The sequence below is a fragment of the Xenopus laevis genome, chromosome 3L (assembly GCF_017654675.1).
Source record: "Xenopus laevis strain J_2021 chromosome 3L, Xenopus_laevis_v10.1, whole genome shotgun sequence".
Classification (NCBI taxonomy): domain Eukaryota; kingdom Metazoa; phylum Chordata; class Amphibia; order Anura; family Pipidae; genus Xenopus; species Xenopus laevis.
The window spans coordinates 72,783,953-72,798,272 of record NC_054375.1 but is presented as its reverse complement, the minus strand read 5'-3'; the positions used below and the strand labels follow the sequence as shown (position 1 = coordinate 72,798,272).

General features: G+C 34.4%; 2 protein-coding genes across 3 annotated transcripts in view; one reads left to right on the top strand and one right to left on the bottom strand.

Moving 5' to 3' along the window:
• The window catches only part of immp2l.L (inner mitochondrial membrane peptidase subunit 2 L homeolog), a 532,531-nt gene that overhangs the window by 240,519 nt on the left and 277,692 nt on the right, over window positions 1-14,320 (top strand).
• Window positions 1-14,320, bottom strand: part of lrrn3.L (leucine rich repeat neuronal 3 L homeolog) — a 43,177-nt gene that overhangs the window by 3,368 nt on the left and 25,489 nt on the right. The window lies entirely within an intron of this gene.

Below are 14,320 nucleotides of genomic sequence, written 5' to 3'. Positions count from 1 at the left end.
AACTTTTTATGTGTAGGATTGGTGGTATGTGTGCTTTGTGTAACCGGATGAGTGACTCAGGTCTCATTGTCTCTCTCCCCTACTACCAATCCTGAATACATCCAGGAAAATCACAGTGTGATTCCTTTAGGCTGTATATAACTTACAGTGAATGGCATATTCATTTGTTCCTTTCTTCCTAGCTTTTTTTTTTTTTTTTTCTTGATGACATTTACTAAATAGGAGTTCAACTGAGAAGTCAACTAAAACATATCTTAAATAAAAGATCTCTGCCATTTTCATTACTTATTTCATCGATTTATAAACATTAAGTATTCATACCCCAAGCTATAGAATGCACTGTAACTATTCCTGTGAATTTATGTTTTTGTGTTTGCTTCAATGATATTCAACTAGAACTGAGAATATTACACACATTTAAACATAAAAGGGTTTTTGACAAGTACACTCAATATGTTGGCAATGGTGGACAAAATATGGTTCCTCATTTCAATTTGGGCCAAAAAGTATTGTTAATTCTACAAATGACTCCGTTATTGAAGCTCCCTATAGATGCTCTCTAGCTATGAGCATGTCTTAATGGCCCTTTCCTAGAAGCACAGCAAGGTGTTACTAACCTATTACAGCTCTTCCTTTACATAAGCAAATATGGTCTCTAATACCTTGTCAGGTATGCCTAATGCCCAATGTGAAGATAGCTTTTGGCCCTTCTGCCCAACCTTGTGAAGCAGCCTGTAAGAAGTGGAATAGGGGACTGTACGACACAGTATGCTTCCCTTCACATATGACCCTGAGTTTAGTTGTTTTTGTTTGTTCTTGGTTTATTTTACAAGCAATTATGTGTCAATATGTGTTAATATGTGTCAATCTTCTAATGGAAATAAACAGTTATTGTTCAACTTGGTTCCTAAGTAAGGTGTAAAAAAATTTACCATGAAAATTTAACATTTATATATTTTCTAAAGGGAGAGATTTTTTCTAAAATCCAAATGTCTCAGTTGTACCCTAACCTTTACTTTGTAAACTCTAATTCGTAGGACCCTCTAATCCTATCATACTCTGTAACCCCTGTTTGTTAGCCTCCATTTATTCCCTGTTTGTTATAACTAAGGTAAAAAGCACTGTGTATCTTGTCGGCGCTATACAGGTATTCGACCTATATCCGGAATCATCGGGACCTGGGGCTTTCCGGATAACGGGTCTTTCCGTAGTTTGGATCTTCACACCTTAAGTCTACTAGAAAATCATGTAAACATTAAATCAAGCCAATAAGCTGGTTTTACTTCCAATAAGGATTACTTATATCTTAGTTGGGATCAAGTACAACCAACTGTTTTCTTACTACAGAGAAAAAGGAAATCATTTTTAAAATTTTGGATTGTCTGATTATAATGGAGTCTATGGGAGACAGCCTTTCCGTAATTCGGAACTTTCTGGATAACAGGTTTCCGGATAACGGATCCCATACCTGTATAAATAAATGATGATTTTTTTTAATGCAAATAAGAAGTATTTTTCTCTCTGGATGAACTGTTGTTACCTTGTAACTATTTAAGTAACCGCTCTGTCTGTCTTGGTTTATGGTAAAACTTCTTCAAGGGAGATCATGGTCATATTAACACTTAAGTAAGGATAAAATAAGACTACACATTAACCTTTTTACAGTTCCAACAAAGAGTTTTATAATAAATTATATGGCAACTGTGTTTCTTTTTATAAAAAAACACATGAGCTTCTGGTTGCTGGGATCTACATAATCAATGTGGTATATTTATCAAAGAGTGAAGTTAACGATTGCCACAGTCCACTAGCGTGAAATTCCGTCACTCTCCATTAATTTCTAAGGGATTTTAAAAGACAAATTTAACAAACGACAAAGTTTAACTTTCACCCATTGATAAATACTCTTTTAACAATCCCATAGAAATGAATGGAGAGTGACGGAATTTCACTCTCGCGGATGTGTCGATTGCTAACTTCAGTCTTTGGTAAATATACCCCACTGGGTGCTAAAGGAAAAAAAACATTCCTATGATTTCTTCATTACATATGGCCACCATTTGTTAATAGCAGTGGATGTACAATGCTTAAGTAGTAGAGTAATGGATGGTGATATTATGATCTACAATGTATACAGTATATGTTATTAAAGGGGTCTTTAAGAAACAATAATACTTTTACCTCCTAGAACGTGTCTTGCACATGAATGGATATTATTGCTCAGAATATCTAGTAAATGTAATGTGATTGTATTTGAATAGGGACTAGTAGTTTAACATCTCCTTATCAGTTCACATGTACCAGCAATATATGTTTTTGTTGTAATTCACTGTATAGTTATATATTGTGCACAATGAGATCTTGATAGTTTGGAGAATGCATAATATATGAATGTATATGAAGCAGTGCTTCATGGCTGACTGAATGTCTTAAAGACCTGACTCACACATAGTGGAAGTTAACCCATTCTGCACAAGCCATTTCTAAAAGAATTTGTGTCACAAATCATGGAAAAAGTGAAATAACAAAAAAAACATGTATTCAGCAGTCATTTCTACAACAACAGGAGGCAAAAATAGCACATTCAGGTGCATTCCATCAAAAGCTCCCTCTCGATCATCACTGCCTACAATACAATATTCCCAGGAGAGAAGCAAACAACAGCTGCCTATGTTAGTGCTTAATGGCTAGTTCACAGAAAAATGGAAAATATCATAAACCGGCTGTAACAAAGTGCTAAAACACCAATGATCCAAGTATAGGAGAAGGAAGAGGAACTTCAGCAGTATTACTGCAAACAACTTTTTATTCCAGGCAGTGGAAAACACAACATGTTTCGGGTACAATACCCTTTATCAAGTGAATCAAACCCGAAACATGTTGGGGCACATTTACATAGGGTCGAATATCGAGGGTTAACCCTCGATATTCAACCGTCGAAGTAAAATCCTTCGACTTCGATATTCGAAGGATTTACTGCTATTCCTACAATCGAACAATCGAAGGATTTTAATCTATCGATCGAAGGATAATTCCGATCAGAAAATTGTTAGGAAGCCTATGGGGACCTTCCCCATAGGCTAATATTGGCCTCGGTAGGTTTTAGGAGGCGAACTAGGGGGTCGAAGAATTTTTTGAAGAGACAGTACTTCGACTATCGAATAGTCGAACGATCTTTAGTTCGAATCGTTCAATTCGAAGTTGAAGGTCGTAGTCGAACTATTTTTCCTCTATTCCTTCACTCAAACTAAGTAAATGTGCCCCGTTGTGTTTTCCACTGCCTGGAATAAAAAGTTGTTTGCAGTAATACTGCTGGAGTTCCTCTTCCTTTTCCTATACTTGGATCATTTGTAGCAGTTGCAGCACAGAGCAACTATTTAGGAATTAGACGCATACCATTTGGAAAAGCTGTGCTGACCACCATCCCCCTCTTCTATTTGGACTAAAACACCAATGCATTTAACCATACCTAAGATTAGTGATTTGCTATTTATGTGAATTCTATATTTGTCAATTTAATAATACTCTTTTATGCATTTAAAACATCAACTAAAATAAACACAAAAGCAACCAACTGAAAAGCACTGTGAAAATGTCAGTTAATAAATATTATTAGTACTGTACATTCCACTCAGTAAAAATATTGTAATATGTTAAAACACAAGCCCCATATTATTACCCCCATTATATTGATAATACTTGTTTAATTTCAGCCTCTATTTCCTTTGGGCTCTTCAAGTAATAACACTGAACCACATGGACACTCATTATAATAGTAATGTTGTATGATCCAGGTGAAATGGGCTCTATTCAAAGTGTAATGTCCATCAATGTCATTGCACAGATTAAAAATTAATTCACCTTCATGGTTATAAAAGTATTTCTAAAGAATTCAGTGAAAGTGGAGTGAAATACCAGATCAATTGCATCACAGCCCAATCTATTTTTAGGCCTCCTGTGCGCTTTAAATAATCTGGATGAAATATTGACAGCATACCTCTTGCCATACTGGGAGTTTATCGTAAATAATATGTATGTAAAAATTCTTCTTTTTTTGTAACTAAAATGCAAGTGCCAGGATTGTCAAAGTGGCAGTTATCAACTATGCCATATAATTATTTAGATGGCTCAAGATAGCTGACTTTCAGAACAGATTGTGTTGCAATGAAATTAATTTTACTCCGCTATCTTGCCTAAGTGTATTCATTATGAATTTCAGCACTTCTTAATCTATTTTGAATCTTCTTCTTTCTCAGCCAGCCAAATAATTTGGATGAAGTCAATTTTTGTACTCAAATTCACCTTTTAGTATTATTGTATATTGGCATGTCATTTATACCCCTGAAGTGTCACCTTGCAGGGATGAAATATGTTAGCAATGAAAATGAAATAGATATTGGAGAATATGTTCATAATTTAGACTGTTAATATAACATATCAGTATTTTGAACCAGCCGTAATACCCTGCCTAATTACAGTATTGGTTTTTAAACTGGCATGTGTAAATTGTAATACAATCAAATTTATGACAAAATCCGAAACTTGTTTTTATCCTTTAATAAAATTGTGAATATAAAAATAAAACAGACCATTATGGCTGTTTTTCTTGCAAATGAAACTTTACTTTGTGTGTCTAGTAACTAAATGGTGTGTTTTGTCATAATTGTTAAATTAAAACTTATCAAGCCAGCATTGTGTTTGTCTACTGTAATGTCATTTTATAAATTACAATTGCCATTTATTGTGGGATGTTAGCCGAGACATTCTGCAGTGGGCATGTGTAACAATAACTTGTAGAAATAATAATAGAAAAGTAAGCAACCTAAAGCTCCCCTTGTCATTAAACTAAATCAATTCTTGCCCAGCAGACAAACTATTGGGACCGCAGCATTGTTAGTATATATGCAAGAAGTCAGAGGCAGTTATTAGCATTGCTAATGTACCGGAGTGAAACTGAAGCTCCACAGTTGGAGTTTAACTACCAGAACTACTACCAGACAGTATGATTAAAGTTCCATATCCATAATTGTGTAAAGCTGTAAAACACCAAGAGTGTATTTTACACAGGCATGTATTTTACGTTTAATTAGCTGGCAGGTTTACTTATATTCTGATATGGTGGTTGTATTATTTTGTGATACAGTACTATCCACTTACTTTTCCTTGTCCTGAGTCATTATTTATGAATCTAGATTCTACAGTTTGATGTTGGGCCTGTCATTCTGGGCATTGCTTATGCCAATTAGGCAATTGGTTTTACATTTTTCAGCTTGACACATATTCAGAGACATATCTTGTCAAATATTTGCTGGCTGGAAATAATTACTAAACTACAAATATGACATTTATATAATGAATAAAGTTGATCTTTTTCTGGTTCTTACTATTCACAGAAACATAGAGTTTTTGACATTTTAAGTTTACTTATACACACCAGGTATCACAGATCTGACATTTCCAAAGGATCTTGACTCAACTGAATATGGGGAAAGTGCATGTAAGTTATACTTTTAACTTGCTGACACATATAGGCAAATTATAGCACATTCTCTGCCAACTCACGTTACAATGTTGATTTTAGTTTTCAGATCCCAGCTATTTGGCAGTGACATAGGCATCTTTTTATGTTTTCCAAAAACAGAACAGGTTTGTTGCACAGGAATCTTGCAGAGTAAACAGCTTTGGAGTTTATTTAACTTCTATATGTTCTCTTTAGAGTTGTAGTAATTCCACTTGTACATATAATTCTGGATTTGAAATGTTATCCAAAACAGACTAGAGCTGTTTATAACAGTTTTTATAGCTTATCAATATAATTATTGGTATCAGTTTTACTGTGCTGTAATTTAGCATTTGATTTATAATGCAGTCATTTTGTGTAGTTACATTTGTATTTTGGTCATTACCCAGCTGACTGTGTGTAAGGGTTACATGGTTGCTATGGTTACTGCCTTAGTGTTTTCCCTTTGAACTTCAAACTAATAGTTGAATAGAATTTCAACCTTGTTGATTAATACAGCTGCAGAGTTACATAAATAGCTTTTTCATAAACCATTCTAAAGTATACACTTTTGTGTTTAGATCCCTCATTAAGGTAGATATTGAGTGAATTAAAATATTTAGTCTAATTTTGATCTCAGTAATTGCTTCTTTTTGTTAGCATTTACTAAAGGGATCCTGCAGTGCTCAAATATCTTTGTTACTTATTGTCCATTGAAACAATAATTTATTATGTGGACTAACCTATACCCTTAGGAAACAGCTGGAGAATAAAAGAACCTAATTTATAATACAGCTTTAATTCTAACAAAAACCAACAGTTTTGGGATGATTGTTTTGTTTACCTATATATTTACTTTAGCAGTAGCTTTCTGGTCACAGATGGATTCGATAACCATACCCAGGATCATTAGCAATACAATGCTTCTTATTACTTCTGTCAAACATGTTAATTTTTCCATAAAAGAAAAGAAAATCTGAGCCTGTCTAACTCTATGAGGACTAATTATCACTGTTACAGACAATGGTTGGTTTGCCTTAATTAGGTTTGTTTCAGTAGCTGTTGTTGATGGCTTACACATTGGTTCACAAGGGGGTGTCACAATTATCTGAAATAGAAGACATTCAATGCATGAATAATCTCTTCCTTTTTTCTCATCACTGGAACAACAGAGAACTAAGAGCCAGGTCATGCTGGGCAAAAAAGAAAAATGAAGAGCATGAGTACCTTGCAAAATGTTCTCTTTCCACTTCAACAGAGAGAGCAGTAAATTGTATGCATACACACAGACCAAACCAAACATTCTCTTTCACTCCACCTTTCTCTCACCATATTAAATTCTGTTAAAGTAGCAAACACTAGCAGTTCACAATGAAATCTATTAGAAGACAAGATTCATTAAATACACAGATCATGCAACTTAGGCAAACCCAAATTAGAATTTCATTGAAATAGAGAGGCAACGTGCCATTCTGCCACTATCGCAAAGATATCATTTTAAAAAGGTCCATTTAAGTGGTGGCACACACTAAAAAGGCATCTTTACCTTTCAAAAAAAATACAATGAAATTCTGCTTTTCTGCTATGACAAAGGCTTTAACAGTTGAACTTAACAACAGCTCTTCATGTGTTCTAAAAGTGATATTCGGAAGAATCAGCTTGATTTCACATGCTTTGCACAAGTTTTTTTTTTTATGAATTTGTTCCGACTGATGTTTTATTTTTTATTGCCATTAAAGTTTTGCAAGCCGTTCAAGGAAACCATTACCTATTTCATGACAGGGACAAACTGAAACTATTGGAGGGTAATTTAACTGGGTTATTCTCTCATTCAAGTGATTATTTAGTGCCAAGAGCATAGAAACATTACAAAAAAAGTCTGCACATTAGTCTAAAAAAGCAGGAAGAAAAGCATAACATGTAGTGTAATAAAGGTGCGTTCAGCATGAGCCTAATAAATAGGGCTTGAGGTGGAAATACATTGTGCCTATTTTTTTTAATAACGATCATTATTTAACATGCGAATATATATGCAGAGAAAAGAGTTTTTGAAAAAGTTTTTTGTAGATTGTATTTAATCTGACACACACACTATATGCAATTAATGCGGGTAGCAAAGGTAAAATGCATAATTCATTTATGCTTATAATTAAATATAAAGTACCTGTATATACAGTTAGGCCCACAACTTTTTTCTAATTTTGGTTCTGTACATTACCACAACGAATTTTAAATAAAACAACTCAGATGCAGTTGAACTGCAGACTTTCAGCTTTAATTCAGTGGGTTGAACAAAAAGATTGCATAAAAATGTGAGGAACTGATGCCTTTTTCTAACACAATCACTTTATTTCAGGGGCTCAAAAGTAATTGGACCATGGGCTCAAAGACTACATAGTTAAGTCGAATTGGCTGAAAAAAGACAAAGTCCATCAAGTCCAAACCCTCCAAATGAAAACCCAGCATCCATACACACACCCCTCCATACCTTCACATAAATTATATATACCCATATCTATACTAACTATAGAGTTTAGTATCACAATAGCCTTTGATATTATGTCTGTCCAAAAAATTATCCAAGCCATTCTTAAAGGCATTAACTGAATCAGCCATCACAACATCAACCGGCAGTGCATTCCACAACCTCACTGTCCTGACTGTGAAGAACCACCTACATTGCTTTAAATTAAATTTATTTTCTTCTAGTCTAAAGGGGTGGTCTCTGGTACGGGCAGGTGTGGGCAATTCCTTCATTTTGTCATTATCAATGAAGCAGATAAAAGCCCTTAAGTTGATTTGAGGGGGGAGGGTGCTTTTATGTGGATGATTTTGCTTTGAACAGACAGCATGCGTTCAAATGACCTCTCCATGCAAGTGAAACAAGCCATCCTTAAGCTGCAAAAACAGAAAAAAATCATCTGAGAAATTGCTACAATATTAGGAGTGGTAAAATCTACAGTTTGGTACATCCTGAGAAAGAATGAAATCACTGGTGAACTTAGCAATGCAAAAAGACCTGGACATCTGCAGAAGGCAACAGTGGTGGATGATTGCAGAATCATTTCCATGGAGAAGAAAAACCCCTTGACAACATCCAAACAAGTGAACAACACTCTCCAGGAGGTAGGATTATCGATATCCAAGTCTACCATAAAGAGAAGACTGCATGAAAGTAAATACAGATGGTGCACTGCAAGGTGCAAACCACTCATAAGCCTCAATAATAGAAAGGCTAGATTGGACTTTGCTAAAAAAAAAAAAAAAAACATCTAAAAAAGCCAGCATAGTTCTCGAAAAACATTGTTTGGACAGATGAAACCAAGATCAACCTCTACCAGAATGATGGCAAGAAAAAAGTATGGAGAAGGAGTGGAACAGCTCATGATCCAAAGCATACCACATCATCTGTAAAACATGGAGGCAGTGTGATGGCTTGAGCGTGCATGGCTGCCAGTGGCACTTGGACACCAGTGTTTATCCATGATGTGACACAGGCAAAAGCAGCCGAATGAATTCTGGGGTGTTCAGAGACATACGGTCTGCTCAAATCCATCTAAATGCAGTCAAATTGATTGGGAGGTGGTTTCATAATGACCCAAAATATACAGCCAAAGCAACCCAGGAGTTAATTAAAGCAAAGAAGTGGAATATTCATGAATGGCCAAGCCAGTCACCTGATCTGAACCCAGTTGAGCATGCATTTCACATGCACATTCACATGAAGACTAAACTTGAGACAGAAAGGGCTGCAAACAAAGAGCAACAAAGCCACTGCAGTACAGGCCTGGCAGAACATTAAAAAGTAGGAAACTCAGAATCTGGTGATGTCCATGAGTTAAAGACCAAGTTTTCAACCAAGTATTAGAAATTAACATTTTATTTTTATTTTTTAATTTGTCTAATTACGTTTGAGCCACTGGAATAAAGTGATTGTGTTAAAAAAAGGCTTTAGTTCCTCACATTTTTATGCAATCTTTTTGTTCAACCCACTGAATTAAAACTGAAAGTCTGTAGTTCAACTGTCCAAAGATTTATGGGACTAACTATTTGTTTTTTGTATGTTAAAATAATAGGCAGAAGAATTACTCAATTCTTTACTGAACATAATCTACAATAACAGCATAAAGGGAAATTCCATGGGTGAAGTTTGTATATTCTGCTTTAGAAATGTCATGTTTTTAGCCTTAAGCCTTTTTGTTTTAGAACTAGATAAATGGACAATTTAAGAATCACTTTGAGGGTCCACTTCTTGTAAATAAGTAAGTATCGCTACAATACCTGTGCAAATAAGACATTAAAACAAAGAAAAATAAAAAGACAGGTCTCAATTATTACTTACAAATTTATTACATACAAAATAGTGCCCCTCCCCAAACAACCTGCCTAGTCAGAGCCACTCAACATAATGCTGTTGAAGTGTACTGGGGAGATAACTCATTTGTTCATTTTAAGCATACAGAGCTATTGATATAAATTGAAACTACAGGTATTGTTGTGTGTTGCTGAAGTAGCAGGAAAATTCCACTAGTGTAAATATCATTAATGGGAAAACATGTTTTTTTCAAAACGCGTCAGTTAATAGTGCTGCTCCTGTAGAATTCTGCACTGAAATCCATTTTTCAAAAGAGCAAACAGATTTTGTTATATTCAATTTTGAAATCTGACATGGGGCTAGACATATTGTCAATTTCCCAGCTGCCCCCAGTCATGTGACTTGTGCTCTGATAAACTTCAATCACTCTTTACTGCTGTACTGCAAGATGGAGTGATATCATCCCCTCCCTTTCCCCCCCCTCAGCAGCCTAACAACAGAACAATGGGAAGGTAACCAGATAACAGCTCCCTAACACAATATAACAGCTCCCTGGAAGATCTAAGAACAGCACTTAACAGTAAAAGCCAAGTCCCACTGAGACAGATTCAGTTACATTAAGTAGGAGAAATAACAGCCTGCCAGAAAGTAGTTCCATCCTAAAGTGCAGGCACAAGTTACATGACTGGGGCAGCTGGGAAACTGACAAAATGTCTAGCCCCATGTCAGATTTCAAAATTGAATATAAAAAAAATCTGTTTGCTCTTTTGAGAAGTGCAGAATTCTTCTGGAGCAACACTATTAACTGATGTGTTTTGGAAAAAACATGTTTTTCCATGACAGTATCGCTTTAAATATGTGAGGCTGGAGTCCTTGTTCCTAGTTTATAAATACCAATCATAATAATTATTATAATAGTAATAATATTAAGTTATTTTTTTAAAAGTAGGTACACAATTCAGATGCTTGGTTGAAGTGAATGAACTATACCAGATTACTGCTTCAAATAATACAAATGACAGCCTTGCTATAATTGTCACGTGTATACCTTGAATCAGTTCTTGTAATCTATTACAACCTCTTATATATTGCTTATTAAAAAGTGGATGGGTAAATGCTGCCTACTGATTGACCTTTTGGCTGTCAACTACCCTTGGGTCTATTGTCTATTCCTTTTTCATGCAACTTGTATGTGGATTTAAAAAAAGATTCATGTAAGTGTAAGGAAATCCTGTGACCAGTTAAGCAAGACTGAAACAATAACCTAATAACTTCAAAGAAGCTTGCAAAGTATATATCAGAAATTGTACTGCTCAGTTCAAATCAATGTATTGCTGCCTAGTATGAAGAGAAGTAATATTTTCTGTGAAATATGTATATATATAGAATATGTCAATTAGCTCTTTAATATACAGCAGATGTATGTGAGCTAAATGATCTGCAATAAAATATTCAAATAAACAGAAGTTTGCGGAAAATGAACTGAATGTTTTCATTTTATAAAATTTTTGCCATACATGGACGGACATAAATTCCCAATCCAGTCATTCCTGACTGACAGATTTTTGGATGTGACCAAATGTGTGGCCTCCATGACCAATTAAGCAGTTTGAGGTTCCAAGGTTTTATGCTAGCAATGCAAGGGGTATGTTATCACATTTAACGCTAGGTACTCCCATTGCCATTTCCTCCCACATACAGGAAGGATGACTAGCATCTTCTAAAACGGACCATAATTTTATATGACAGGGACTTTAAATTGAAAACTGCACTAGGGCATGGAATGATGTAAATTATGTATAGTCTTTGTAAAATGATGTGGCATATATCAGCCCTATATAAATAAAGAATAAGATAATGATATTTGACTAGAGCTTTGTAAGATATGAATCACAAGAACTAAAAAGTCTCATCAGGCAAAGACAGCATCTGGCTGTCGATTCTGTCATCTATGGATGGGTCTTGATTGACTGTCATGTCTTCTGGTTGTTGAACAATGTGATCAGCCAGACCATGTCTGAATAAAAGATTTGCATGTATGGGGACTTTTTTAAATGAACAGATCTTCCCATTTATGGTCAGACCAAAGGTATGAGAAAGATAATCCCAGTTTTCATACAGTGCCTCTTTCATCCTTACACTTACTAAATACTGACTTGAGAATTGAGGTTTAAACAAGACGTAACAGTGACGTAACAATGCTATTATTTTGTTGAAGCAAGGATAATTTAAATCATCTATTAAACCCTTCTCTATATTATTCTATATTATTATATATCAAACAAAGAATGTGCATTAATTAATCTGCATGCCCTTATTTATTTTTTTCTGCTTCAGAATCAGTAATACAAATAAAAATATCTGAATTTACATAGTTTTCCATTTTATTTATGTTGTATTTAATCCTGGGTATGAATGCAGTGTGTTTGCTATTATCTATGCTGTGTTCTTCCATCTTTCTTCTGTTGTCTAAACAACTCCTCATGTGTACTGGGATGTTAAATAACATGTAAACATGAACTGCTCCCAAAAACCCAGTTAAAAAAACACTTACTCAATTAAAAATAACATATTTTGTAGAAATGGTGCTTAATCCTCAAAGGTGCAGTTTAGGTGATCAATATGTGTAAATACATTTAAGGAATTTTTGTTTCCTGATGTTATTCTTTCTTAAAAGATGTGGCCCTGGGTCCATGTTTTTCCCTAGACATTGTGCTACTTTCTTTATTTAAGTATGTTATTGATCATAGGGATGTTAATGCAAGGCATTATAGCGATGCTGAAGGTGGATTTCAATGACACCATTTTATTTAACCACTGCTAATATTTCCATTTTAGTTGGGTGACCTAGTTTAAAGCCCACAGCCTTGGGCTGTTAGTTGACTATAGAACTCCTCAGTGATTTTTTATAACCTTATTAATCACAGTGGGGGGCATATTATCCCATACCTAATAGTTGTTATTGAATTAGTGGGAGACTCAGAGGTTAAGAAATTTTGAATGTTGTGTGTATATATATATATATATATATATATATATATATATATATATATATATATATATATATATATATATATATATATATATATATATATCAAACCCTCTCAACAAACCGCACTCCAAGGACTTGTGAGTTGTCAAAAATCAAAATGCCTTTATTTCAACGTTTCGGCTCTCACTCGTGAGCCGTCTTCAGGAAAGTGGCTCACGAGTGAGAGCCGAAACGTTGAAATAAAGGCATTTTGATTTTTGACAACTCACAAGTCCTTGGAGTGCGGTTTGTTGAGAGGGTTTGATAGTGATATTTTTACCTGCACCCAGGCGGATGTTTTTTGGAAGAGAGTGCACCTGACTAGGACTGTTCTATATATATATATATATATATATATATATACATACACGTATATGTAGTATAGTTTTTGTTTACTTGTAGGCAAACTAAAACAGTGCTTACATTCTCAGTATATAGCCTTTGTTGTCATAATCTTCGATTGAAGTGTTTCTATGTATTGGCTTTGGTGGTAGGACTGGGTGGAGCTTTGTTAATGCTTTCTGTATTTTTTGCATCTTTGAAATGGCATTTTTTTTAAAAGAAATTGTGTTGCTCATGGAATAAGCATCCATTTTTATAGTAACGTCTGTGCCATACAGAGCTAGAAATTATATAAAATATGCTGTTGTACTGTTCAAAAAGGAGTAGATAGTAGTGTGTATTGGAAGATGAATATTGCCCCAGTAGACCGGAAGCAATTTACCTATGAATCTGTTTTTGAATGAATTGTATTTCTTGGAGACTAAATACAGAATATAATGAACAGAAAAAGTAGAAAAGATCAATGAACCATAAAGTACATAAATTAATATGGATATCAGAATTTTAAATTTGAATTACAGACATTATTCGAATGGATTTTATAGAGAATATGGAATGGGCATTAGATTCTCAACAACATTTTGTGTTAGCTGTAAGGATTTATAGGACTAGTAAATTATTAATATATAGAGATGCTGTCATTGCTAATTATGGAATATGGATTTATTTTTAATAATGTTTTTTTGCACAGCTGACCACTTCATCAATAATATCATAAGCCAAGAAAAGTATTTTTCTTCCAGTGTAGTATGTATAAAATACACTGAAAATTATGACCAATCTATTTGGCAAAGTTAAAAAAAAAACTCTTTTGTGAAAAAGAAGCAATATAATTGGAATTCGGCTGTGTATTTTGTAAAACTGTGGGCATACGTAGAATTTGCAATATAACATCAAATAATTGCAATGAAGTGTACCATATAATAGCAATGAAGTTGGATTGTGCTATTAAACATTATTCTCAGTCAAACATGCCTTTGGAAATGAATTCTATTCCCATTTGACATTTGGCTTCCTTGGTTTGTTTCATGAAAGCATTTTTCCCGTCAAGACTGAGCAATTATTCATCCATTCATTTATTCATCAAGACCTTGTACAGCGATATGCAGCTCTTCAGATTCAATTTATATCA